Source organism: Octodon degus, unplaced genomic scaffold, assembly GCF_000260255.1.
Source record: "Octodon degus isolate 3935 unplaced genomic scaffold, OctDeg1.0 scaffold00052, whole genome shotgun sequence".
Taxonomy (NCBI): Eukaryota; Metazoa; Chordata; class Mammalia; order Rodentia; family Octodontidae; genus Octodon; species Octodon degus.
Window position 1 is genome coordinate 2,527,912 of NW_004524628.1, and position 24,396 is coordinate 2,552,307.

The 24,396-nt window shown below is 47.8% G+C and overlaps 1 long non-coding RNA gene across 1 annotated transcript; it reads left to right on the plus strand.

Moving 5' to 3' along the window:
• Positions 1-779: 779 nt before the first annotated feature.
• Positions 780-24,396, plus strand: LOC111817222. The gene is made up of 3 exons (XR_002821469.1): positions 780-981; positions 15,485-15,658; positions 24,176-24,396. It is a non-coding gene; the product is annotated as an uncharacterized LOC111817222 (long non-coding RNA).

Here is a 24,396-nt window from a genome sequence, read left to right on the forward strand (position 1 = left end):
GGTTGGGAAAAGACACATTGCCAAGAACCCTCTCAAGACACCCTTGCTCCAAACACACCTATCCCAACCTTCTCACCACTCTCAGAAGCAGTTCTGAAAATCCTCCTTCGAATTTCAAATGTATCCAGTGACGTGGAGGTGGCCCCTGTAGCACAACTAAGGATCAGGAGGTCGAACCCAGGGCCTTTGCGCTGAGTTGCATCCCCAGCCCCTCTTTTTTATTTTGAGGCAACATCTTGCTACGTTGCCCAGGATGAATACGAATTTGCAATTCTCCTGCCTCAGCCTCTCAGACTGCTGGAATTATCGGTATCACTCCTGGCTTCAATCTAGATCTTTGAAGCTTCTTCACTTCTGGAGTCAGTACGCAACTGAACACAATGCCAACAAACACAAGCAGGAGACAAGGAGCAAAGAAAGCTTTATTATTATAGTAAGTAAAAACAGCGCAGGGAATAATTGCCAAATCAGCGTCTCCTGGATGAAGAAAGCACGGGGCACTTATTGGGAAAATGTGTACCTATCCGAACAGGAAGGATGTCACATGGTGACATGCAGGGCTGGCACATTCCTGAGCACGCTCAATCCAAAGTCATGCTTCTTCATACCCTGAACCTTCAAGCAACGGAGGCCCAGCGTGCCTCTGCGTGGGGAATTTAGTATTCACTAAATACTAAATTACAGTGATCAGAGTTTATTCCAGGCCACCTAAGAGGGGTAGACCAGAATGACCTGGTCATTTTTTCACAGGTTCTTCCTATGCTTTTCTGGAAGGCCTCACCTAAAAGGAAGAAAGAACTCTGAAAGGCCACTAATAGCCATTTTAAGGGGCAACAACTGTCCCTTCAGGCATAGGTGGAAGTCTTTAAAGATACTTGACCAGAACCTAACAAACGTGCTACTGAGGTGGCTTCCCAGTAACCCATGGAGGACAGGGAAGACCTAAAGCTCAGAGAGGAAGTAGCGGGCCAAGACCGTGTGGTGAGTTCCCGGTGGCTGGGTCCTACACCCAGCTCCGGGGCCCATGATGCCTCCTTCAGTCCTGTCGCTCCCTGCACCTCCCAGTCCCGCCAGCCCTCTCCCTCCTCCGCAGGTGCCTCCCCACAGGAAGTGGAGCCAAGTTAGCGAGCGAGCTACCGCCTGAAGACAGCTTCCTGGGCTTGTGGTTGGGAGGTCTTTGAGCAAGTTGGGAAGGAGTGAAATCTTGGTGGTGGGACATCCACCCTATGTCCTCTTAGATGTGCCACTTTGTCACCACAAGTTCAGCAGAGCTGTCTGCCACCTGCAAACACAGCCTGGAAGCTCTTAGGTTTTATCTTATTTAGTTCTTACACAACTTATAGTTCCTATTTTAACAGAGGGGCACTGGGGACTTAGAAAGGTTGAGCAATTTGCCCAAGGTTGGTAAGAGGCACATGCAGAATGCTCGGCCAGGTCTGTCTGATCCTGATTCTCTTTTCATTAGCCACCATTCTTATTGTTTGTTATATTCTAAATAGAGGGAAAGCATATCCTTTGTGATCAGAGTCTGCAGAGGTCAGAAGGAGGATTTCAGAATAAAGCTGTTCTCTAGGAGAGAAGAGGGGATGGAAATGGACCTGCGTGAGTTCTGGGATGTTCGGCTCTGGAACTCCAGGAGATGGGAAGAGCTATGGGGTATAAAGGAAGGGGCTGAGATGCCAGGGTGGAAAAACCTTCATTGACAACCAGACACCACAGTGAATGCTGAGAGTTTGGCAAGTTGTCAAAACCTTCTATACTTCCATTTCCACATCTGTAAGATGATTAATAACAGTCTCTCCCTTGGGTTGTGGGTGGGCACAGTGAAACAACGCCAGGTTCACAATAAATGCTTAGTAAGTGCTGGCTACTGTTTCTATTCGCTATTGTTCTGGAAAGCGGGAGGTGCTGTGACACAGAAAGTTCATCCCAGTGGAAGGACGACAGTGCCCTACGGAGCAGGGACAGCCCAGAGCGGCCCAGTCTACTGCCTTTCCCAGGAGAACCAAGCACCCGCAGGAGGGCATTTGCAGGGGCCCGGATTCCTACATGGTGGTGCCCAGTGACCTGCGGGATGCTTCCAAGGTGCAGAGCTGGCTTTGAGTCTGTCAGGGTAGAGGCGGTGGCTCCAACACGGGAGGGAGGGGCAGCCTGCCTTGGCTCTCAGCCACTCCAGCTGTCGTCTCTGGGAACCTGTTTATCTGGCCCAGAGGGAAGTGAATGATTGAGAAAGGTGAAAGGAGGACTGGGCTTCACAAACAGTGCCCTGCTAGCTCTGGTGCGCTTGCCCCAGACAGCAGGCCAGGGGCAGCGTCTTCCCGGGCTGCGGTGCCCTGCACACGCTTGGCGCCAATGAGGGGCAGTTTGCAAACTTATTATAAACAGATTACATTTCTCATCCTAATGTGGCTTTTGGCTACCTGCCCGTTAATTTAGCCTCCAGGAAAGAAACAATTGTTCAAGGCGAGCGTTCTGTGTTTTTACTTACCCTACATTAGCAAGGGCTTCCTCCAGCTCCCTCAAGCCCAGTGCATTCTCTCTCATCTTCCTTTCAGAAAGCCCTTCCAGGGGCTGAGGAGATAGCTCAGTAGAGTAAGTGCTTGCCTGGCAAGCACAGAGTCCTGAGTTCAACCCCCATCCTGCAAAGAAAAAGAAAAAAAAGCCCTCCCACATCAATGCTTAACCAGAAGTACTGCAAGCTACTCTTCCTGCTCAGCCTTGCCCAACAGAACCCCTCCCCTCTGAGCCCAAGCAAATGCCCCCTTGTAGGAACTCCCAACTCTTGCTGTCAGCATCTCCACCTTCCCCTTACTTCCTGTCTAAAAGTCAGAGGAATGGACTAATTCCAGAACAGGGTTCTAGACCAACCTGGAGGAGATGTGGGCAGCTGTAGAGGGCGCTCTTGTTAGCCTGGTGTTCATGGGTACCGGATGCACCTGTATGCACACGCTTACCCACACTGCTGCACACACGTGTATGCACTCATGCACACACAAAGCCCAGTGCACAAGCGGACACATAGGCATTGTTTCGGGTCTCTCACTCAGCATTTGTTTAAAAAGTCTGGTGACTGTGCATGTCCATGTGGCTGTCAGGACTATGCAGGAGGGACCAGCCTTCTGCTCAGACCTCCTGGCCACCCTATTAGTGTCAGGACCTCAAGACACATAAAGAGGGGACACACGGACAGTGACCTGCGAGCTCCAGGGCAGAGGGACAGGAGCCTGCAGCCTGTGCCAGGGATGAGGGAACTACTGGTAATATCCCCAGGCAGCAGGCCAAAGCTGAGCCAAGCTGCCACCTCCTCAGAGTGACAGCTGGGAGCTGGCTGAGCCAAACCCTCTGCGAAGCCAGAAACAAGTCTGTTCTCCACTGCGGGCCTGTGATGGAAGACCCAAGGCAGTAGTGCCAAGCCCAGCCCACTTGGGGCTTGGCACAAGGCGGTCGCCCACAGCTGTTTGCTGATCCAAAGGCAGGCTCAGGCCGGAAGCTGGAGTGCGGTGACACTGACAGACGCAAAGCCACAGTGCACTTGTGTCTCTGGCAGACCCCTGGGGGCCACAGCATGCTCACCCCCCACACCTGGCACCGGTTTATTTTTAATTGGGGTGGGGGGAATAGGGCAAATTGTGAGGTTTTATTTTAAACCTGCACGGAGGAGGAGTAAAATGAGGTGACCAGGAGTTGTGAAAAGGTCCCTGGTCATAAACGCCTTCACCATCAATTAACACCTCTGAATTCCTGAGCCTGGCCAGCAACCGTAATGCTTTGGTTATTTAAAATTTCACACCAGCTCCTCTCGGCCTTTCCCCAGAGGATCTGGAGACGCCTTGTATTGCTGGTGTGTGCTTCTGCAGGCAGCTAGACAGAGCCCTCATAGCTGGTCCCAGATGTGAGGCGGTGCTACCAGTGAACACGGACATGGCCCCACCTCAAGGACAGCTGAGGCCGAGCAGGACCTCCTCCACTGTCCCCACCCCTTGGACTCTGGCCAACCGAAGTAGATGGCTAGAGGACAAAGCGGATGGCGTCCGACTGGGTACTCAGCTACCAGCCTGCTATATCTGGCTGTCCCTGGAAAGAATGAAGGACACAGGTTTTGGGTTTTAGACCTTTAAGTGTCTTTTAGTAGATAACCTTTGCACACAGTCCAAAAAGTCAAAGACACGAGTGAGTGTGGAAGAAGCATCTTCTGCCGCCCGCCTCTATCGCCCAGGGATCCCATCTCCCTCCCTGGAGGCAAGCACCGCGCTCCGATTCCTTGGCATCTTCTGCGATGGTTCTCAGCACACACAGCTGGGGCACTCAGCTTTGCTACACAAAGGGCGGCACACCACCCCTCTGTTTATTTAGCCAGTTGCAGACCGTTAGACATGTAGCTTGTGTTTAGTCTTTCGCGAATTCAAGCGATGTTGCCGCAGTAGCCTGGGTGCAGGCGGCTCACACCTGCATGCCGGCATCCGTAGGCAAATTCACAGCGGCTGCGTTCCCCAGGAGAGCAGTAAGCGTGTTTGTAGTCTTGCTGGATATTGCCAAACTGCCCTCCACTGCAGTCACGCTATTTTGCAAACAACTGGGGTATGTGAGAATACCTGTTCCTAACACCTTGAGGTGTACGACAGGTGAGCAAATTTCCAGTTTGAGAGATTAAAAATGGTATCTCGATGTGGATTTCAACTCCATCTCTCTTCGAGTAAGCAACATAGGCCGTCTCCTCCGATGCTTCAGGGCTGGGATGTTACAAACCTTGGGTATTGTATATTCATGATATTTGAACCTTGTCTGAGATAGCAATTTAAAATAGGTTTTGCTTCTAACTTTGCATTCGCCTTTTGTGTTTGCTTATGGTATGTTTGGCCACGCAGACAAACTTGACTTTGTTTCTGTTTATTTTTGTGTTTCTTTTGACACAGGGGCTCACTCTGCAGTTCAGGCTGGCCTTGAACTTGTGGCCGTCCTCCTGCCCCAGCCCCTGGAGGATGTGTATTACTGGTGTGTACCACTATGCCTTGTTTACAAACTTGATATTTTTTAATGTAGTTATTTTCATCAAGTTTTCCCTTTGTAGTTTTACATGTTACATTTATACACATGAAAATATTCCTTTGAAATGAAAAGTTATTGTTTTGTTTGAGCGTTTTTATGGCTTCCATTTTTTTACATTTAAATGTTTGCTTTATGTGGACCTAATGGGGCTCTTATGATACACAGTTTGGCCTCCGCTTTACTTTTTCCTAGAAAGCAGCCCCTTTGCCTCTGTATTATTTACCAAGTGTTCCATTTGTCCACACAGATATGAAATGTCACCTTTATCCTATCACAAAGCCTGGCCTGTACCTGGTTCTCCTGTAGGCTTCCTGCTCTAGGGAATAGCAATATTTTGATTTATTTATTTGTTACAGGGTCTTACTATACAGATCGGACTCATAGTGATCCTCCTGTCTCAGCCTCCCCAGCACTGGGATTACAGGTGTGCGCCACCATGCCCAGTTTTAGTGGCTGGCTCGGCGCTAGGCCTGCACAGCATGTGGTACCAGGGATTGAACCCAGGTCCCTGTGGTGCTTGCCAGGCAGGCACTTAGCCTGCTGAGCTATCTCCCCAGCCAGCAATGCTTTTAGAAGAATGATGCACCTTGCTATGCCAGCTCAGAGCCCCAACGCAGAGATGCCCTGGTGGCCTCATTTATGGTTTATGTACTGTCTCAGTCGCGTTCTCACCCGAGACACCGTATCTGACACCCACAGTTTCGAGGCCACGAGATTTACTGCAGCTCACATTCACTCTCTCGTGGGCCGGCTCCACGGTGGAGCAGCACAGCCCTAGGCCAGCATAGAGGAGCAGCTACTCAGGCCGCGCGGACAGGAAGCAGAGTCCAGGGAGGAGTGCGCAGGAGGCACAGGAAGCTGTAACCTTCTGGGTTCACCCCGCAGTGGCCCGTCTCTTCTGGCCGGGCCCTGCCTCCTAGGAGCAAGTCTGCAAGTAATGGCCTCATAATTCCACTGCTTTTCAAAGGTCCTGCCTAGGATCACATGAAACTTTAGAGGAACATTTTGATGCAAACTTTAACAGGGAGAAAAGTGCTTCTTTCTTACTCTAGAAAATGTGGTCTTTTCTGTTTGCTAAATTTTCTCTTCTGTACCGCTTGAACTTTCTTCCACCCACCCCACCCAGTCGCTGACCTGCAGGTGCAGGTGAAGGTGCTACTTTCTTTGTAGAAGGAGTCTAGAGATTTCAAGGGGAAGAAAAACAACCTACGTCAGAAGTGGGGAAAGAAGGGAGGGAGGCAGAGAAGGAGGGAAGAAAGCAAGCCCAAATCCCACGCAGATCGGAAGTCCTCTCCACAGCCCCCTGCAAATGGTTGGGTCTGTGCTTGGGTGGGCAGAGATGACCACCAACTGCTGAGTCTTCTTGGGGCCCCTGTATTGCTCCAAGTCTGTCTGGGCACTCTAATTTCCTGCTAGAGGGTCCTGTCCTACAGAGACAGGCGATGAGCTATCGTGTAGGACAAAATCAAGACACTCCCCAAACTGGCATCTATCAAGGATGTGCAGACAGGTGTCACAGCCCTGAGGAGCCCTATCTCTGCCAAGCCACACATAGCCATTTCCTCCAACTGTTTAGGGTCATAGGAGGTGTCCAGCAGTCTAACCTTGCCATTTGCCATTCTCAGCATATACCAGAGGAGTGTTTGCTTTGGGGGCAATTTGTTTGGTATCAACACTGTTTTCCAAATTCTTTTATCCTTATATTTTTTCTTTAAAAAATCATTTGTGAAAAAAAATCACTTGTAAGCCCATCACTAGATATAACATGTATAAAAAATGATATGCATATTTTCCTTTACAGAATTGGGATCAGAGCATCTATAGTGCGTTCCATTAGGGAATAATCTTTCACAGTGTACTTGGCACCTAAATACAGCATGGCTTGTTTCACCAGGCATTGATGGCGTGCTTCTAGGTACCTGAAGATCCCTCCAAATGTCACCCCAGGTTAGAATAAGCCCAGCTCCACCTCTTGCAGCACTGTGACCTGGAATGATGATTATCTTCTGCTTGTGGGCAAGGATACTGATGGCTCAGGAACTAGGGTGCAATCAATCTCTGAGGCACCTCACCCACACCACTGGCCCCGGCCCCAGTGTGTTGTAATGCTGTTAAATAGTGTGAGGTGAATGCTGAAGGATGAAGCCAAGGGGTGGCCTTGGTGGGGCTGTATTAAGGTGGTGGGGCCTTTAAAAGGTGGGGCCTGGTGGGAGATGATCAGGTTGCAGGGCTCCACCCTCCTGAATGGATTCCTGTTTTCTCCTGAGAGTGGGCAAGGGCTTCTGGGACTGGATTAGTTCCCATAAAATCTGGGTTGCTACGCTGAGTCTGGCTCTTCCTTAAGGCCCTCTCGTGCCTCCTTGCAGAGGCAAGCAGATGCCAGAGCCACACTCTTCAGCCTCCAGAACAATGCACTAAATAAAGCTCCTTTCTTTATAAAAGTCCCCAGCCTCAGGTGTTCTGTTATAACAGCACAAAGTAAACCACAAAAATCTTTCTCAAAGGAAAGAGAAATATTAGCTTACTATTTTTATTTGCATTTTTTTGGTTGTATGTGAGTTTGAGTGTCTTTCTGTTTTTTTTTTTAGATCCTTTGCATTTCTTTATGATTATTATAGCTTTTGTCCATTTTTCTGTCCTTGTCCTATGTACAAGCCCCTATATGTGTGTGGGTATATAGTTAGGTGAGTATTTGCCATATATATTCCTCAGGTAGGTCTTTTTTTGCCTTTAAATTTTTATGGTGATTTAGGAGTCAGAAATTTGTATTTTTTAAATACTTATCAGTGATTTTCTCTGTAACCATTTGCATTATTTTTATGCTCAGGAAGTTCGTATTCCTCCCAGGTACAGAGAACTGTTCATTCATTTTTACCTGTGCAACGTGATCGGTTTTGCATTTCGTTCCTTAATCTATGTAGAAGTTATTGTTCATTTCCCTTTTGCGAGATTTGTGCAGAAGTACTGGAGGGCCACATCGGTTCCCAGTTCTATTACAAGCGTTACTTGGATGAGTTCCCGTCTCATCATCCAGTTACCAGGTGTGCAATGCCTGGCATGGGGTACAGCTCTGCGAGGATCACACCCAGTAAATGTTATGCATCCACCAACACAAGCCAAAGCCACACGGGCTTCTAGCATTCACATCTCATTATTGAACAGCATTAAACACATGGCAGCAAAAACCACAGGATTTTCTTTGGTTCTGGGGTTGCTGGGAGTGAAACTTTTAGAGAAAACAGCTCTCCATAAGGCCTACCAATTGCTGTAGTTCTCGTGAGCACTTCCACATAACTGTAGCTGTAACAGAGATAGCATTTGGTGTTTGGCTTCTCATCTTGCACTGTAATTTCCCTCATATATTCCCAGGAGCGGGAAAGCCTCACTGATCCTTACTCTTCAGGGTTCTGAGCTGTTCTGTTCCACAGGCCACACTGGTTCCTTAGTTCTGTCCTTAGAACTGGAAGCTCTGGTTCCTTGGCTCTCTTATGTGTTACTGTCGGACCTCTGGGCTCCTCCCAAATCTCGTTTTCACATAGGCAACTACCCAAAGAGCCAAGCTCTGCCTGGCATGTTTTCTATGCTGCATTTTAAATTCTTGGTATTTTTCTTGACCTCTGTTTCAGCTGAGTCTTCGATGATGTTGCTGTTGGTTGGGGCTTCCCAGTCTACTTGTTGAAATGAGTTAGAGTCTTTTGCGATCAGGTGATTCATAACATCTATTGTCATTCTCAGTGTGTAATTACCCTTGCATTCTGCACAAAAACGTTTTGAATCTTTCAAGTTTTTGATAACCAAGCCTACAGGTGGGGAAACAGGCTCAGATTAGTAGGGTGACTTGGCCCAAGTCACGAGACTCTAATGGAGACCCGAGGTGGGAATCTAAGGTCTTGTGTCTGCAATGTCAGAGCAGCATGCAGAGATAGCAGCTCCTTATGGTAGTCCAAGCATTGGCTTCCTGCCCACCACTGCCCTGTGTGCATCACAAACTACAATTCACCCATCAGTAACAGTGGACTAACCATTCGGATTCCTGTCCTACCAATGGTGTCCCAGGACGTTACTAGCTTGGGTGGGTGGAAGACATGGCCCTTGGCATGGATCTAGGAATCCTCTCCACAAAACTTCAATTCACCATTCCATCTGGGCATCACTGTCCAATGAGCTAGGAATCCATCTCATCTGATTTTCTGGATCCAGATGCCTTCCCCTCAGAAGCAAGAATATCCTTGAACCCTTTGTCCACTACTTAGCTGTTCGGTGCTTGCCTGATTCTCTTGTCCCACCAACCCATGCCAACAGATTGGTGGTTGCTTGAGTGTATGGAACTCTTTTTGTACCCTGTGTTGTTGTTTTTTTTTTAATGCTTTCAGTCAATGTAGCTGATAATTCTAGAATATTCCCTCAAGGTTTTCCATCAAACAACCTTCCATCCTTACAAATTTCAAGACTTGGTGCCTTGCGGAGGGCTGGGCTCCCTGGTGTCTAACACTTGTGTGTCTTCAGGGTCTTCTGGGGGTTTTCCTCTTTCACCTGAGCTATTGACTTGGACTCTCTGCAAGTTCCTCAGCACCGGCTTTTCATGGTCCTGGGTTCTCTGATTTTGACAAATACTTCTTTTAGCTAGAGAAGAATATAGCTAAATGGCCATTGCATGGTCCTGGCTCCTTTTTATCAGGCCTGAGCATTTGAACACTTTCTCCCGGTAAAGCCCTAGCCCTGCTGCATCTACTCTTCGAAGCGCTTCCAATGCCAAGACCTTGTCTGTAGGCGTATGCACTCTGGACCTGAGCTTCCGGGAGCAGTGCTCACAGCTTCAGGCTCCTCCTGTGTGTTTTCCCTGGTTCTGCATCTCCTTTGTGTATTTTGGGGTTGCATTCTTATAATTCAGCGATCATCAGTGACCACCTTTCCCAGTCACATTAGTTTCTCTTACGTGTTTCCTCTCTCCTTTTGTCACTCATGGAAATTATTACTCAGGATAATCAACTATTGTATAAGCAGAAATTGATGTGGCGCCCAGCCCCAACCAAGCCTCTTGTCTCACCTGGAATCTGTGTACACTTGTAGTCTTCCTAGCCTCTGTCCTCCGGGTTAATATTGTGCAGCACTAGGACCTCTGCCTCGGTTTCCACAGTTCAATTTTTGGTACAATGATAACATTTGCCTCCTGGAGACATTATAAGGAGTGAGGAAAAGTGCTGAGTTGTGATTAATACTAATATTATGATCTACCTATTATTGCAAAGCTTTTTTTTTAAAAAAAAAAATATGTATTTGGTACAGGGTCTCACTAGGCAGCTTGGGCTGGTAGTGATCCTCCTGTTTTCAGCCTCCCCAGTGCTGGGATTACAGGCATGCGCCCCCACACCCAGACTCAGGTGCTGGCTCAGCACACTCGAGCACAGTGTCAGGGATTGAACCCTGGTCCCTGTGCTTTCCTAAGAAGACACTTAGTCTGCTGAGCTATTCCACTGGTCCTTTATCACAGAGCTTTGTAGTTATGTCTGCTGGAAAAAAAAAAAAAAAACAAAAAAACAATCCAGCCTGGTTTAAACACACAACGAGCATCTTTTGCTTAGAGAATGTCCAAGGATTCCCATCGAATGAAAGGCAAAGGTAGAGTTGATGTTAGGCGCAGCTGCGTTCAGAACTACACTGTTATCCTCAGAACAACTGTGTCTCTCATGCTGAGAAAGCAGGGGCAGCCACAGCCCTCAGAAGACACAGCCACGGTGAAGGGCGACACTCCGAGTGTCAGCCTGTCTCCCAACTAACTGAGAACTGGCACTGCGCTGAACCCTGAACTCATTCAGTAGCTGGGCTTTCCCGATGAGGACAGGACCTCCCCCTTTGGGACCAAATGGCATCGCTGACACCCACAAGGCACTCCCTGTAGCTCTTTCCCAGCTAGACAGACCCCACTGGAATCAGGCTGGATGACCTCGCGCCTGGTGCACTAGTTCCAGCCTCTTACTCCCTCGTTCACCTTGGCCTGGACATTCCCAACTTGGGCTCTTTCCTCTGACAACCCTGGACTTTTTCTTGTGCTCTCCCTAGCTTGGCCTGGCCAGCTTGTAATTAACAGACCTTGTCTTTACCCTCTGACCTGCCTCCCCGCTGGGTTGTCCACACGTGGCAACTGACCTTGGCGTCACCCCTCAGCTCTGCCCAGCTGGCCTGCTGTGCTAGAACTCACATTTGCTTGCTGTTTCTCTAAAAGAGACTCTTGAACTTGTCTCATCGCTTACGGAGTGGGTGTGGTACCTCCCGTCACATACTCTCCCAGGTGTAGCCTCTTCATCAGCCTGGAATCCACCACCCTGGCATCCTTTTCCAGCTCCACTTCTGCCACAGGGAATAGTCTTCACAGACTGGCAAAGCTGGATGGCCTCTCTTCATGGAAGTAGAGTGGCGCCTCCCATGTGGCCCACAACGTCCCTTCTCCTGCCCCAGAGCTATGCTGAGCTGAGCTGAGCTGAACAGTCTGGGAAGCAGCAACAGCAGCTCGGCTCCCCACAAGGGCTCTTGACAGTGCAGGGCTCCTGTCCTGGGCTGAACCTGGTCCTCCGGCTGAGACTCTGGCTTCCCTGGTGACCCCAGGAATCCCGTCAAGGCTTCCAGCATGCCCCCCTCTGAGCTGAATCAGCATGAGCGGTTTCTTCCTCTATAGAACCTTAGCTGATACTCTTGTGCCGCACTGCGCCCTTTCTGACTCTGGATTTACTCGGGCTTTTTCCACTCCTCCCTCTGCAGTGGCCATTGAAGTCTCTCTGGTCACCCTGGCTGGTCTCCTGCAGCATGCTCCTCTCAGATGTTGGCCTGCACATTCCACTTCCTGCCAGGACCCCGCTAGTCTGGAATGGATCTGGGCTGCGGTCCAGGAGACAAAGTTCCCGGCGCTGACATGGTCCGCATGCCCAGATGTTCCCCCATAGACTTCCTCTCTTTTCTTTTCCAAAGTCACAAAGCTTCAAGTGAAAGAAGGAAAGAAAACACCACCTGTAGCACCAGTGCCCTCCATTTCCTCCCCTAAAGCTTCAAAGTGAATAGAGCGGGCGAGGCCTCAAAGGCTCCTAGGCTGGCAGAACCAGAGGAGGCCTCGGGAAGCCCGCGGGCTCGTGCAGGCTCTTGCTCACGTGCTGTCTCTGATCCTCAGGCTATGGCTGGTTGGGCTGTCACAGCTGGGCCCGGGAGGAAAGTGCGGCGCGTGATTCCCAGTGGCCCACGGATGCCGAGTGAGAAGGTAACAGGTTAGGAGCTGGATCGCTTCCTCTTCACCACCAGCCTGCTCTGCATTTTATGAGTGAGGAGACTGAATTGCACATACAGGAACCAGAGCAGATTTGGAGATAAAATCCAGATTGCCAGTGACAATGATGTGCTTTGTGCTAGAATTCTGGCTCCTCTGAGGTTATGTAGGTCCACTTGCTGATGACATGACTGCCTCCCCGTCGGCGATGTCTGTCCCGAATCTGCACTGCTGTACATGACAGTAGGGGCTGGAAAGGTCCCCGTGGGGCCTGGAGGACTTTTATTTTATTTATTTTTTAATGTATTTAGTACAGAGACTACAGGGTCTCACTATACAGATCGGATACATAGCAATCCTACTGTTTCCAGCCTCCCAGGCACTGGGATTACAGGTGTGCACCACCAGGCCCAGTCTTAGTGGCCGGCTTAGCAGGCCCCAGAAGTAGGGCCAGCATGGTAGACGGGTCAGCTGCACTGGTCACAAACTCCAGGGATTAGAAGGCACCTGTAGTCTCAGCCCCTGGTTTGGACTTTTTGTCAGGACACAGTTAGAAAAAAAATCAGAAGCTGCTGCCTCAAACGGGACATCGCTATTGGGTCCTGAGTGGGGAGCGAATGCACAGCAGAGTGAATGTCTTCCAAATGCTAGAAGCTGCCACCTGGAGACAAGAAGTGAGGTCCAAGGACAGAAGCAGCCCAGCTCCCCGAGCCGGCTGCACAGGGCTGGGCATAAGACATGGTCGTCCTTTCATGGAAGTCAGCTCTTCACTTTAAAATCAGTGCTGGCTCACCCCGGAGACCAGCCAGAGCCTCACCTCTGCCCACACTGAAACGTACGCAGAAAGTTATTGGTTGCAGCAGGCGTGATCTCGCAGTGGGCAAGAACCCACAAGGGGCAGCCAGTGCCAGGGCTCAGCAGCCAGGGAGGGGTCGCCATAACTTAGGGGCCCCAGGTCTGCTGCTTCTTGGAGAGGGAGTTCATAGGGAAGGGGGCTATTCTCAGGATCTGTCTTGGTGAGCCGACGGCATCCTGTTTTATTAAAAGCCTAGTGTTGGCAGGGACAGCCTTCTGCCTGCCCAGTGGGCAGGGACCCAATATCGCTGTGGGCAATTCCAAGCCAGGACTGGGAGCTGACATCAAACCAGGAAAGAGCACGACTGGGTTTTAGCTGATGTAGCAGTACTTATTCTTTCTTTCTTTTTTCTTTTTTTTTAAATGGATCTCTTGCCTGGTTCTGCCATGTACATTTTGTGTGTGCAGGCATGCGTGTGGCATTCTGTACCCCCAGCCGCTTCACTGGAGATGAGCCCCCCCACTCCCCTTCTCCCTCTCTGCCTGTCCCCCACTCCCTTCACCCCCCAGCTGCCCTGCCCCCACCCCATGGACAGGAAGAGCAGAGAGAGGCCCAGACTGTGGCTTGGGGTTATTTACAGGGGCTGGTGGGGGAGGGCAGGGGAACGACTGCCTTGTTTATCTTCTGAGTTTTGAAACTCCACCAAACTCATCTGTTTCCAAGGAAGCCTCCATTTGTAGGCGTCCCAAAATAAAAAAAAGTAAAAGGAGCTTGACTTCAAAAGAAATTAGAGGGAAAACTGTTTTCTTTGTTAGCCAATTAGTTTATTATTGTTGTTTTATGACATCGGTTTTTTCGAAGGTAGACAAAGTTGGCCACCTTTTTTCATATTTTTGCTTTCTTCCTCTTTTGCCTTGTCATTTAAGAGGGAAAACAATATTTTCAGAGACTGATAAGATATGTTCCTGGCTCAATTCGTGTCACGTCTGTCTGGGGATTTGGGGTTTTGTGTAAACTTTTATAATCACATTTTCTTTTGGAGTCATAGATGACTATGGGTCTCCCATTCATGTCGTAAACTAAAGACACTCACAGAGCTTCCACTTTTACCCAAACAATTAAGGTTAAAATTAAAGATTAAATATGCTTTCATGCTGATTTTAAAATAATTATGAAATAAATAAAACATTTTAATATACTAGTGGTTTGTACATAATTTGTTTAGTTCTTTAATAAACTTAGAGTTGAACAGCTTGCATATCAAATCAGTATGTTAATTTATTAACCTTTTTTTAACCCTTCACTCAAACAATAAACTTTTCATGTAGAGCCAGAAAATATTTGTTTTAAACAATTTTTTTTTTAAAAAAAGATAGAGTAAATGGAGGTAAAGGAATGTGAGGAAGCAGAAAGAAGCCCATAAGATGTATCTGAAAATGTGTTGCTTTATATTTGAGCATTCAGTTCATCTGTAGGATGTTACTGTTCCATTTCTATCATTTATCGCATGATATAAAACTTGGTATGTTCTGACATAAGCCAAAAACCAAGCACACTCACAGTTTTTGTTATACGTCTTAGTATTTATGTGTTCATTTTATGGAAGTCTTTCAAATAATGGGGGTGATATAGGACCCCAAAAGGGTGACATGAATCCTGTTTAATCCAGTTTACGTGTTTCTAAACCTTATCTTTAAAGTAAAGATATTCAACAAATTTGAGTTTTCCAGGGGGTCCTCTGTCTGGTTACCTAAGAGAAAACAGAGTTATCTCTATGGTGAAAGAAAGGGCAGGTTTTTAAAAAGGAGGGACAGGGTTTTCTATCAGTTGGCACAGCGTGTCCTGCCTGGTGTATCTTTGCTGGCTAATTTAAAACATTAACTCCAAGTTTTTAATATAGCACTTGCCCGCAAGTCACTGGGCTGGAAGCCCATCCTGTCTGTGTCAGGCAAAGGTCCAAGACAAAAACAAGGAGGACACAGCCGTCAGAAGTCTTTATTTGTGCAGCTAAACATTCAAAGTTAAAGAGCCTACAGCTCCTTTCTAGATAATGTAGTTGCAGCCTTTGGGCCCTAAAGGAAGGCCTGGTTCAGGACCCCGGGCAAGGAATGGAAAGAGTTCTTAGAAAACAGATATGGATGTGACTGGTCAACTTGCAGTCCAGGAGATAAGTGATAATCTGTTTAGGTTTTCAAAAGTCATTCAATATCCTGTTGACTAAATCCAGAGCAGGCTCAGAGAAATGCATCTGGGGATTAGAGCAATTGACCTCTCCTAAGAACGCAGAGGGTGCAGCTCCCATCACAGAAAGCACCTTTGATAGCATTCTTTCTGCTTTCTGGAAAGTCACCCAGGAAAGGAAAACATGCCTGAAACATATTTTTAAACAGGCTCTGCTGATTTCTGGGACCAGAACACAACAGAGCAGACGCTTTCCCTGCTCCACTCCTCTAAATACTACTGAATGCCCAGGAAACTCTTCAAGAAACAACAATAACTCAAACATCTGGGAGAAAAGAAGGTGGGCTGACAAGAAGCATCAAGACTTGAGAAACAGCGAGCAGGTGAGTTTCACGCGTTTTGTTTTTATTTCCCATATGTGCTGGGCTGGTCTCAGGGGACAGCTGTAACCAACAGACACAGACAAAAACATCCCTGAGAATATCCTGTTCTTTGTGACCAAAGGGAACCCCCAAAGGAGACCTGCTAGGTCCCCTGGGTTAACTTTTCATCCATGTAATGAAATTCACAAGAAAGACAATTTAAAGGAGGGAAGATGTACTTTGGTTCACAGCTTGGAGGCTGCAGGCCACGGCTCTGTTGCTTTTAGGCATGCGACGGGACAGAAGCGTCGTGGCAGGAGGTGAGGCACCGGAGCACAGCTTGTCCCATCACGGCCAGGAAGCAGAAAGCAGAGACCCGGAAGCAAGGGCTCAGTGACAGAATATGGGCATCACACCCTTGGTGCCTGCCTAACCCAATTAGGCCTCACCTCCTATGGAGCCCATTCAGCTAGTGGATTTATCAATGGATAATCCACTTACTGAACCCCCATGATCCAGTCATTTCCCATAGCCTATCAGCTTTGCACACGATGTGCCTCTTGGGGGGCATTTTAGATCTCAACAAGAACACCTTTGTTCCTTGTGATTTCCTTTTCCGTGGTTACCTGTGGATAACTGTGGCCTAAATATATTCAGTGGAAAATTCTAGAAAGAAACAATTTGTAAATGCTCACCTGTGTACCGCTCTGAGTTATGTGATGAACTTTGCTTTGCCTGCACTGTGACTCATCCTTTTGTTCAGTGTATCCACATCTTATAAGCTACCTGCCCATCAGTCACTTAACCATTAAGTCAATCAATGCTGAAGGTACCACAGTGTTTGTAACCTTTATACTGTTTCCTGAGAATAGTGATGCTAGTAATTCTACTATAGCATTTGTTGTATGTTTTTCTGTTTTATTATTAACAATCATGGCCAATCTCTTACTTGTGTAATCAAACTGTATTGTAGATATATAAGTATAAAAAATAACATGATCTATGCAGGGTTTGGTCCTTCTCATGGTTTTAGTCAATAATGTGCTGGAGGTCTTGGGATGTATTCCCCATGGCTAAGAGGAGACTACTATATGGCAGTTTGGGACACGAAAGGCCAGAAAGGGATTGTACTCAAAAGACACAGCTTTCAGAGTGAAAACAAACACATACCTAAATTTGGACTCCCATGGTCTCGTGCTTTCCAGGGAAAGCAAGCTAATGAGGGAAGAATAATTTGGCTCAAGAACCATGACCCCAGGTGGACATAGCCTGGTCTGGGGCGCATCTGCGACAAGTGGATGGGCCGAGCCAAGCGCCATCCTTAGCCTTCTGGTCCTTGCTGCCAAGCCAGCAAGTTGCCTGCGAGGCCAGGTTCCCATGGGCGGGGCTCCGGGTGGGATGCTCACCAGAACACCTGTGTCGTGGAAAGATCGAGCAATCGGCTGCGGCAAACTACTGTGTACCCAGGTCCAAAAATAACTCCATCTCTTCAGGCTGGATTGAAGTCATTCTTTCAGGTGCAGAGAAGGAAAGCACAACGGTGCGTCACTGGTTTAAAATAGGACCAGGGTCAGCTTGGGTGCCAAGTCGGCAGTTTCTCAGCTGGTATTTCCTATGCTTCCTGTTTTTGGACACGGGTTCCTGTCTACTCTGAGATGAGGTGTGTGTGTGTGTGTACACATGGGTATATTTTAGAAGTTCCATCGCCTTATATTCTCTCTTTTCTGAACATGTGTTCGTTTTATCAATAGACTACATTTATCTTTACTAGCCGTTCATAGCTTGTCCTGGGATACTTTAGTCACATAAATTAAAATAGTCTTTCTTTTTCCCTAGCTGTATTCTATGGATCTTTGGTGTTTTCTTTGAATATCCGTTCGGGTCCCTGAGTACAACAAGGGGGTCACTATTGGTTAATATACATGATCCTGCACTGTGTTGGAGCATTCTGTGGAAAGGTAGCTCATTTTTGAGAGAGCATTCTCAGAAATCTAAGATCCTACCAATTCTAAGAATCCCCCCCCCTTTTTTTTTCCCCATTTTTTGTATTTGGTACAGTTCAGACTCGTAGTGATCCTCCTGATTTCAGCCTCCACTGCCGGGATCATAGGCATGTGCCACCACACCCAGACTCTGTCACTGGCTCAGTGCACCTCAAGAGGTAGCATGTGGGACCAGGGATTGAACCCTGGTCCCTGTGCTTGCCAAAGCAGATGCTTAGTCTGCTGAGCTATCTCTCTAGCCCTAGAATCTTCCCTTTTATTTCCTTTTTATAACCCGTCTATATTAAAATCAATAAATTATATTCAAGATTGACTGTTACTGCTTCATATAGTGGAAGGACTTCTGGTTCAGACTAGATAGCATAGTGGTTCTTTTCTCTCTTCTCTCCTCCCAGGGGTTGTAAGGATAAATGCTGGAAATAATGTTAAAGGCTCAAAGAGGAAGTTCTTAGGGATCCCAGGACTGGAGCAACTCTAGGCAGCAGCTTGAGCTAGGTCTGGTATTCCCCCAAAGACAGCCAATGGAGACTCAGCCCTCCCCCTTCACGGCGGGCCTGAAGGCCTCCCTCCTAATTGTCAGACACTTAGGGTGACCCCTTGGCCACACCCTAACAACCAGCCTTATTTGGGAGGCACTCTTGGTCTCCCTGGGCCCGAGATTGCCTTCTTATATTGAGGCATCAGAGGGTTGAGGAAAAGGAACTTCCTCAGCCTCCTAGAAGAACTGGGAAGGACCAACAGAAATCCTACTAGGCTGTAATTGTACGGCAAAGGCTCTGAAGCTAGGCTGTCACTGGACCCACATTCCACTGAACTAGGCCAAAGTCTATACGTTAAACCTATACAGGGTAAAAGCCTACTTAAAACGAAATTAAACAGAACTCAGAATCTCTTAACATAAAAGACAAGGTATCCAAATACAATAAAAACACATGTCATTTTAAGAACAAGGAACATCACTTACACAAGAAAAGACAATCAGCTGACACTGAGATGAATCAGAGGGGAGAATTATTTAACAAAGAGTTCACAGCAACCACCATGCACTACTTCAGAAAACAATTGCAAACTCTTGAAATGAACGAATAGACAAATCTCAGCAAAGAAACAGCCATTGTAAAGGAACAGTCAAATGGAAATTATAGAAGTGAGAAATGAAACACTCACTGGATTCTGCTCATAGCTGAATGGGTGTCACAGTCAATAGAATCAGACTGAGGAAAATAAACAGAAGTCAACCACTCTGAACAATAGAGAGAAATAGGCTGCAAAAAAATTCTCTGTAGCGTGGTGACTTTGATTCAGAAATTACTAGTATTAAGTTCACTGCAGGGGTCTGTTTAATCAACTTGAGATAAATAGTTTTAGATGAGTGACAAATAATTAGAATATTAAAAGATTTAAATATTCTTAATAGCATCAAAACATGGAGAAATAAATCTAACTTAATTGAAGATTACAGGATTGTTATTGAGAGAAAGCAACAGAGTTCTATAAATATTCATAGGATAAAAGGTTTAATAGCCTTATGGTCAGTTCTTTCTAAATTGATCTACACAGTCAGCACCATTTAATATAGATTCCAGTGGAATTTTATCCTGTTTGTAGGAATAACTTAATTTGTTATTTAAACATTTAAAAGACCAAAACAATCTTGAATAAGGATGCTTGTTAAGACTTATTCTGAAGGTTTAGCAAATAAAACGCTGTGGGATTTGCCCAAGTGTAGACAAAGAGACCAGAGGAAAATGAGAGAGTCCTAGAAGATAGATTACACCTATTCAGTCACTTGGATTATGATAAAAGTGACTGTGCCATGTGTGGGGATAGGGGGTAATCTTTTCTTAAACTGCAGGGTCTTTTGGATATCTGTGTTTTTTATAATGGTGGCTTTATTTTATTTTATTTGTGGTATTGGGGATTGAACTCAAGACCTTGCACTTGCCAGGTAGGTCCTTATTCTACTGAGCTATCTCCCCAGCCCTATTTGTGTTTTTAAAAATGAACCTTGACCCTATTTTTCATCATACACAAAAATCAATCAGGGGTCACAGACCTCAATATGAAAGGCAAAATAACAGAACTTCTAAAAGATAACATAAAAGAGTAATTCCATGACCTTGGAGTAAATTTTTTCCAAATGTAGTACAAAAGGTACCAAGCACAAAGGAAAAGGTTAATGCACTGGACGTGATTAAAGCTAGGAAGTCCTGTTTGTTCAGAGATGCACTTACTAGAATGACAAGGCAGGCCACAGAGAGGAAGGGAAAATGTGCAAATCACAAACCCAACTAAGGCATTGTATCCAGAGCACACAAAGACTTTCCCTAAGTCATTAATAACCCATTAGAAAAAATTGGCCAAAGACTAGAACGAGCACTTCACAGAAGAAGCCTGGCTATTAATTAATAAACAATAGCAGGAAAATGCAAACTAGTCCCAAGGAGACACCACTGCAGAGCCACAAGATGCTACCACAAGTGCTAGAGAGGATGCCAATATCTCCTACACCTGAGCACGAGTGACAATATCTCCTACATCCTGGGACCCAGAAATTCTACTCCTAGATAGATATTCAATGAAACATGTACACATGCACACTACAGACATATACAAAACATATATATCTATCTAGTTATGGCAACCAACAGAATGGATGCATATACCATGAAGCATTTAACAGTGAGATGAAACAACCCATTACATTGTCCAATAAGTTGGATAACTCTCGTAGAACATCATGTTCAACACAACCACACAGGTACCCGAAGGGTTCCATTTGTGTGGAGTTGAAGAACAGGCAAGGGGACCGTCGGTCAAGACAATGGTTACCTAGAGAACATAATAGACCTGTGGCACAAGGGGCACCTGTGGTTGCTGGTGATGCTCGCTTCTTGATCTAGTGGGTGATTTCACGGGTTTGCAAACACACTTCAAGCTTCTCTGCCTATCACGTGCCCTTTCCTCTATGTACTCTGTTACTTCAGCAAAGAGTTTGCTGGAAAGAGCCTTCTCAGGTTAGCAAGCTGGGAGCAGCCATGACATCCTCCTTGCCTCACAAAGACATTTGAGAAGGCAAATGTTCTCTCCCTCTGAGCTCAGAAGCAAACAGATGACTAGAAGTGGGTTCGCGAATAATTTCTTTGTAGACGGCCTGTCCCAAAGGCCCCACGATTTCCCTGCGTTAGACAGCCAGGTTTCATTTCAGCACTGTGTCCTGCTCATGAGCTGTCAATCCCACCTCATGGAGCTCATGGGCTTCAGTTACCCCTGACTCCAGGCCTCTGAGCCCGTGGACAGACCCTGCTGCCTGCTCCATTCCCCACCATGACCAGGACAACAGAGGCTGTGCCCTAGTTTTTCAATCTCATATTGATGTCTCCTGACACACATAACTGGAAAGAACTTGGGGAATTTGCTTTCTCTCTGAAGACACCCAAAGATTCTTCTGAAGTAATTGTGACATTTTTAAGGTGAGAAAAACAGCTCTCATTTGGAAGCAGTATTTCCTCAAGAAAGGGGCTCTTGAACCCTAATGTTTGGTTTGCCCCTTTATGAGAAACTCAGGGCCTTCCAATCCCTCACTCCTTCGACCAGCAGGACAAGAGACACTGGGGTTACAGGCTGTATGGTTTTTACAAATCTCTATGTGCTTCTCTGTCACCTCCTTCTGAGTAGGTTGCCTGAGTTAGCTTAGAGCTGGTGGGGACATCCCCTCGTAATCCCCCAGTTTTGCAAGGATGACACTGAGGCTGGGCAGGAGAGGAATTTTGTAAGGTGAGCAGTAAGAAAGCAGGTCCCCCAGGACACCTGGCAGTGACCCTGAACCAGGGACTGGAGGACAAAAAAGGACTTTGCATTCTAAGATTAACCATCACCTCCAGCCCTTGGATCCTTTTCTTTGCTTCTTACCACCAAAGTCAGGGTCCTGAAGCCTCCATGGGGGCGAGGGAGCTGTCTCTGCCTCTACCCAGGATCAGTGGCTCCAGGCTGTCCTCAGTGAGATGCACAGGAAGAGGAGAGGCAGCAGGGCAGAAAGGCTAAGCTGGAGGGGGCTTGGCTGCACAGACAGGTGCACACGCGCGGGAGCTCAGGCTGCAGATTCAAATCCTGCCTCTATCTCGTAGCCTCTCGGAGCCTCATTGTCCCTGCCTGTGCAGCAGATGGGGACAGAGGCATATCCTCTTGGCAGGGCTGCCATGAAGGTCAGCTGTGGAATTGCACTTAGGAGACACAGAGGTTCCATCGTAGGAGGGCCAATGGCTATCCTGCGGGCACACGGCCACATCTCTGACACCCGAGACCAGGAACAAGAGGCAGGGACAGCTTCTGGTACTGGACTCTGGAGACAGAGCTGGCTCCTGGTGGCCTCCGTGAAGCGCTGGCTTCATGACAGGTCTGGCCACGCAGGGCTGCGAGTCCAGCATGCTGAGAGCAGGTGGCATCGCATCAAAGGCCAACCGAGAGGGAAGCCCAGGCAGGCCAGCCTATGGGTGATGACTGTAACAGTAGCCAGCCCTGGGGTCCGGCCCATCTGCAAGATGTTCTGAAATGTCCCCTCCTGGGCTCTGAATGCGCTGCTGCTGCTGCTGCTGCAAGTCCACTGTTAGAAAGCCATTTCTTTGGCTTACTATCTGGGCCTGTGTTAAATATCTTCCCTAGAAGGAGACTAGGTAGCCTGACTGATTGTCCATTCAGTGAGTTGAATACATTTCTCCCACACTTTTTGGTGTTGTAGGCTGACTTCAGGGCTTTGGGCACGATCTCTGCTACTGAGCCTTCCCCCCCACCCCCATTTCCCTTAAGCAGGTTTTAAAGAAGGTAGAAGCTTAGGCTTAAGGATGCCTCATAACTGAAGGAAACAGCAGCGAGAAACCAGCCAGTAGATACCTGAACCACCCACCCAGTGTTGAATGCACAGCCGGGGTCGGGGGTGCAGGCTCACGTTTCACAGTGTCTTGTCTCCCTGGGTTCCTCTAAGGCTCAGCAGTCCTGTAAAGCAAGAATCAGGGATGATTCCAAGTTTCCAGAGGAGGAGACTGAGCCCCTTCCCTCAGGCCTCATGGCTCCAGAGGGCAACATAGCTTGCGGGAAAGTTGGGGGCTCCAGCTGCAGGCTGGCTCCTGTCACTTCTGGCTCCAGTTGTCAGGGGTGAGGAGCGGGGTTGGAGGTGTTGAGCCAGAAGGGCTAAGTTCACTGGAGATGAGCTCAGAGGATGGACATGAGGAGGGTCTGCCCCAGCCTGGGGAGCGGGGACAGGTAGTGTCCATGCTGGTAACCTTACACTCAGGTATTAGGTGGGTTATGCACCTATTCCAGCTCCCTATGAAGATAATCATTACGTGTGGCAAATATTTACCAATAAAACTTTTTTTAAAAAATAAACTTTGGTAACCTGGAGAGATAGCTTAGCTGCATAAACACCTGCCCAGCAAACCCAAGGTCTTGAGTTCGATCCCTGGTACCAAAAACAAAACAAAACAAAACAAAAAACTAGATAGTTAATTGCTGTGCATGGTGGAACACAGTCGAAGTCCTAGGACTGCAGGAGGCTGAGGCAAGAGGATCTCAAGTTCGAACCCAGCCTGAGAGACTTAACAAGACCCTGTCTCAAAATAAAAAATTTAAAAAGGGCTGGGGATGCAACTCAGCGTGAAGGCCCTGGGTTCCAGCCCCTGTACCATCTCCCCACCAAAAACCAAACAACAATAAGGATGGCAGACTTGGGTCGCTAGCTGTGGAGACCAGCGCTAACCAATGAGCGGGTCCTGCCTCTGGGGCTGGCCTCTGCCATCGTGGCAGCCTGGAACTGTGGATAACTCCAGGCTCAGCTGCCACCACCTGGGGGTCATCTCAACTGGGGTTTGCTGCCCGCTGTCTGCCATGTCCTGTGTCACTAATGTGCAGCTTCTTTTTGGGCTCAGCATCACACAGCCCAGTGCCTGTTACTGATCTGCCACCAGGCCACCAAAGGCAGAAAACATGAGTGTAGGAGGGAGGGAGTGACCCGAGGTGCCGTGTGCAGCCCAGCAGGGCTGGACAGGTGGCACGGCCAAGGTGCCAGGGATGGATTCCAGCTCTCCACACAGATACAGCGGAGCTGGGCTTTCCTTGATTGGGGCTTGAGTTGAGCCAGGGAAGCACAGAAATGATGAAGGACTTCAGTGACAAAGATTTGGCAACCAAACTTGTTCATGTGGACAGGAAGCCTCCCTGGGGGTGATGCTGACTTTACATTGTAATAAGTGAGACATTTCAAGCTTGTAATTTGGCTTGCGCCTACTATATTTTTACTTTCGCTTCTGGAGTTTGGTGAGATGCTTTGGTAAGAGGCCAAAGGTAAGGAAAACCAGTTTTCAGAGTTTTCCAAGCAAGCTAGCCACCATGGCACTAGATAGCGTCAGAGGGGAGCCCCTCATCTCACCCCTCCTACAGCAGCCCCCAGCAAGATGAGCACCTGGGCTTTGGCCAGCAGGTGAACATTGGTCAACGGCAAGACCCACAGGAATGTTTTTATTCTTCATTCGTTTTCTAGTCTCGCTTGTGCCCCGCTGAGGACATCACATCGCACGCTTGTGGCGACACATCTGAAAGGAGGAGCTCGCTCCTAGGAGCCGGCGTCCCAGGGGCACTGCCACAGGCCAGACACAGGTGTGGCTCCCTCCGGAGGACCCAAGATCCTGGGACACGCGGCAGGATGGAACCCTTCCCGACTCATCTCAGCTACTGTCCCATGTAGGGCTGAGGCTCATCCGC